Below are 5,000 nucleotides of genomic sequence, written 5' to 3'. Positions count from 1 at the left end.
TACGTGTGCTTTAGTAGCTTCCGTTCCCTCTTAGTGAGGCCGTCCGTACGTACCGCCCCAGCTCTTTCTGAGGCGGGTATCCACTCGGCTCGGGGGGGCCCAACGTTTGCCTAGTATCCTCGGCGCTGGAGCTTGACCCGCAAAGCCGGAGGAGCCGCACGCCCGAACACCGGCTTGCGCCGGCCGACGTGGGCCCTCCGAGGCGGGTCTCGTGTGCCAATCGCTCAGTTGGGGAACCGGCAGGCCCGTGGGCCGACGCCGGCTCACCCGGGGGTGAAGGGTGCTTCGATGGAGGCCCCCTGTCAGCCTCCGCGGAAGTCCGGCTTCAATACTTTAAAGTTTGAAAAACTTAGACATTTTTCGAGAACCGGAGCTTAGAGGGGTACATGCAAAAGCCAGGGCCGCGGGAAGCGCCCTAAATACTTCAATACTTTAAAATTTGAAAAACTTAGAAATTTTTCGAGAACCGGCATCTTCCCTCGGTAATTGCGAGATGCGAGGCCGCCCCTAGCCTCTGCTCTGTCGGACTCAATGGTCACGGGTGGCCGCTGATTAGCCCTGGTGCTCACCTCTCAAAATTGCGAGTCCCTAATATAATTCTGGCTGTCGGCTGGAGAAGGGGGTATAAAATCGGCACTTGAGGGAACGCCGGGCCCTCAAGTTCGGGGCCCTCTAGCGGATTTTTGAGGTACTGCACTCCCATTGGAAATGCATTGGCCATACATGGGCGCTCCGTCCACTACAATGTAATTCCCTCACAATATCTGCCCCCGCGTGGCCGCGCGATGCTACTGCTGCCCCGTTGGGAATGAATGGGCCTTTCGGAGGCCATAAATACAGCGCCGCTGCATGGATTTTGGCGGTACTGCGGCTGTCGTTGAAAATACATGGACCCGTCTGAATGAATGGGCCTTTCGGATTCCATAAACCCAGCGCCGCTGCATGGATTTTGGCGGTACTGCGGCTGTCGCTGAAAATACATGGACCCGTCTGAATGAATGGGCCTTTCGGAGGCCATAAACTCAGCGCCGCTGCATGGATTTTGGCGGTACTGCGGCTGTCGCTGAAAATACATGGACCCGTCTGAATGAATGGACAAAATATAAATCAGACACTACAGAACACAAGCATAATCCAAGATTACAAAATCATCTCAGCCTTTAAAAGAAACAAAAACCTGAAAGACTACTTAGTAAAAAGTAAATTACCAGAAATCAACATAACACAAACGCAGGGCCCCACATTCTACAAACAAGCCACCACAGTTAGGAACACCGTCACCAACACAAACTACCTAATTAAACAAACAATCACACCTGCTACGGAAAACTGAAAATACATGGACCCGTCTGAATGTATGGGCCTTTCGGAGGCCATAAACTCAGCCAGCGCCGGGCCAGTGTTTGGGGTATTGTGCCCGCCACTAGTGGCTGAATACATAATAATAATAATAATAATAATAATTCCCTTGTATTGTCATTCTGTGTAACAATGTACACAGAACGAAATGTCGATTGCACTGGGCTAGTGTTGAGGGAACGTCGGGCCCTCAAGTTCGGTGGCTTGGAGCGGATTTTTGAGGTACTGCACTCCCATTGGAAATGCATGGGCGCTCCGTCCACTACAATGTAATTCCCTCACAATATCTGCCCCCGCGTGGCCGCGCGATGCTACTGCTGCCCCGTTGGGAATGAATGGGCCTTTCGGAGGCCATAAATACAGCGCCGCTGCATGGATTTTGGCGGTACTGCGGCTGTCGTTGAAAATACATGGACCCGTCTGAATGAATGGGCCTTTCGGATTCCATAAACCCAGCGCCGCTGCATGGATTTTGGCGGTACTGCGGCTGTCGCTGAAAATACATGGACCCGTCTGAATGAATGGGCCTTTCGGAGGCCATAAACTCAGCGCCGCTGCATGGATTTTGGCGGTACTGCGGCTGTCGCTGAAAATACATGGACCCGTCTGAATGAATGGACAAAATATAAATCAGACACTACAGAACACAAGCATAATCCAAGATTACAAAATCATCTCAGCCTTTAAAAGAAACAAAAACCTGAAAGACTACTTAGTAAAAAGTAAATTACCAGAAATCAACATAACACAAACGCAGGGCCCCACATTCTACAAACAAGCCACCACAGTTAGGAACACCGTCACCAACACAAACTACCTAATTAAACAAACAATCACACCTGCTACGGAAAACTGAAAATACATGGACCCGTCTGAATGTATGGGCCTTTCGGAGGCCATAAACTCAGCCAGCGCCGGGCCAGTGTTTGGGGTATTGTGCCCGCCACTAGTGGCTGAATACATAATAATAATAATAATAATAATAATTCCCTTGTATTGTCATTCTGTGTAACAATGTACACAGAACGAAATGTCGATTGCACTGGGCTAGTGTTGAGGGAACGTCGGGCCCTCAAGTTCGGTGGCTTGGAGCGGATTTTTGAGGTACTGCACTCCCATTGGAAATGCAAGGGCGCTCCGTCCACTACAATGTAATTCCCTCACAATATCTGCCCCCGCGTGGCCGCGCGATGCTACTGCTGCCCCGTTGGGAATGAATGGGCCTTTCGGAGGCCATAAATACAGCGCCGCTGCATGGATTTTGGCGGTACTGCGGCTGTCGTTGAAAATACATGGACCCGTCTGAATGAATGGGCCTTTCGGAGGCCATAAACTCAGCGCCTCTGCATGGATTTTGGCGGTACTGCGGCTGTCGCTGAAAATACATGGACCCGTCTGAATGAATGGGCCTTTCGGAGGCCATAAATCCAGCGCCGCTGCATGGATTTTGGCGGTACTGCGGCTGTCGCTGAAAATACATGGACCCGTCTGAATGAATGGACAAAATATAAATCAGACACTACAGAACACAAGCATAATCCAAGATTACAAAATCATCTCAGCCTTTAAAAGAAACAAAAACCTGAAAGACTACTTAGTAAAAAGTAAATTACCAGAAATCAACATAACACAAACGCAGGGCCCCACATTCTACAAACAAGCCACCACAGTTAGGAACACCGTCACCAACACAAACTACCTAATTAAACAAACAATCACACCTGCTACGGAAAACTGAAAATACATGGACCCGTCTGAATGTATGGGCCTTTCAGAGGCCATAAACTCAGCCAGCGCCGGGCCAGTGTTTGGGGTATTGTGCCCGCCACTAGTGGCTGAATACATAATAATAATAATAATAATAATAATTCCCTTGTATTGTCATTCTGTGTAACAATGTACACAGAACGAAATGTCGATTGCACTGGGCTAGTGTTGAGGGAACGTCGGGCCCTCAAGTTCGGTGGCTTGGAGCGGATTTTTGAGGTACTGCACTCCCATTGGAAATGCATGGGCGCTCCGTCCACTACCATGTAATTCCCTCACAATATCTGCCCCTGCGTGGCCGCGGGATGCTACTGCAGCCCCGTTGGTAATGAATGGGCCTTTCGGAGGCCATAAATACAGCGCCGCTGCATGGATTTTGGCGGTACTGCTGCTGTCGCTGAAAATACATGGACCCGTCTGAATGAATGGGCCTTTCGGAGGCCATAAACTCAGCGCCTCTGCATGGATTTTGGCGGTACTGCGGCTGTCGCTGAAAATACATGGACCCGTCTGAATGAATGGGCCTTTCGGAGGCCATAAATCCAGCGCCGCTGCATGGATTTTGGCGGTACTGCTGCTGTCGTTGAAAATACATGGACCCGTCTGAATGTATGGGCCTTTCGGAGGCCATATACTCAGCGCCGGGCCGGTGTTTGGGGAATCGTGCCCGCCACTAGTGGCTGAATCCCGGGCTAGTGTTGGGGGACTTGTGCCCGCCAATAGTGGCTGAATCCCGGGCTAGTGTTGGGGGACTTGTGCCCGCCAATAGTGGCTGAAATCCGCGCCGGTGTTTGGGGAAATGTGCGCGTATTATCGGGCCGGTGTTTGGGGAATTGCGCGCGTATTATCGGGCCGGTGTTTGGGGAATTGTGCGCGTATTATCGGGCCGGTGTTTGGGGATATGCGCGCGTATTATCGGACCGGTGTTTGGGGAATCGTGCCCGCCACTAGTGGCTGAATCCCGGGCTAGTGTTGGGGGACTTGTGCCCGCCAATAGTGGCTGAAATCCGCGCCGGTGTTTGGGGAATTGTGCGCGTATTATCGGGCCGGTGTTTGGGGATATGCGCGCGTATTATCGGACCGGTGTTTGGGGAATTGTGCCCGCCACTAGTGGCTGAGAACTTGGCTAGTGTTTGGGGACTTGTGCCCGCCACTAGTGGCTGAAATCCGGGCCGGTGTTTGGGGAATTGTGCGCGTATTATCGGGCCGGTGTTTGGGGATATGCGCGCGTATTATCGGACCGGTGTTTGGGGAATCGTGCCCGCCACTAGTGGCTGAATCCCGGGCTAGTGTTGGGGGACTTGTGCCCGCCAATAGTGGCTGAAATCCGCGCCGGTGTTTGGGGAATTGTGCGCGTATTATCGGGCCGGTGTTTGGGGATATGCGCGCGTATTATCGGACCGGTGTTTGGGGAATTGTGCCCGCCACTAGTGGCTGAGAACTTGGCTAGTGTTTGGGGACTTGTGCCCGCCACTAGTGGCTGAAATCCGGGCCGGTGTTTGGGGAATTGTGCGCGTATTATCGGGCCGGTGTTTGGGGATATGCGCGCGTATTATCGGACCGGTGTTTGGGGAATCGTGCCCGCCACTAGTGGCTGAATCCCGGGCTAGTGTTGGGGGACTTGTGCCCGCCAATAGTGGCTGAAATCCGCGCCGGTGTTTGGGGAATTGTGCGCGTATTATCGGGCCGGTGTTTGGGGATATGCGCGCGTATTATCGGACCGGTGTTTGGGGAATTGTGCCCGCCACTAGTGGCTGAGAACTTGGCTAGTGTTTGGGGACTTGTGCCCGCCACTAGTGGCTGAAATCCGGGCCGGTGTTTGGGGAATTGTGCGCGTATTATCGGGCCGGTGTTTGGGGATATGCGCGCGTATT

The sequence above is a fragment of the Urocampus carinirostris genome, unplaced genomic scaffold, assembly GCF_059441175.1.
Source record: "Urocampus carinirostris isolate Australia breed hairy pipefish unplaced genomic scaffold, RoL_Ucar_1.0 HiC_scaffold_24, whole genome shotgun sequence".
In the NCBI taxonomy this organism is placed as follows: domain Eukaryota; kingdom Metazoa; phylum Chordata; class Actinopteri; order Syngnathiformes; family Syngnathidae; genus Urocampus; species Urocampus carinirostris.
The sequence above is the reverse complement of the archived record's forward strand: the minus strand, read 5'-3'. Positions refer to the sequence as shown.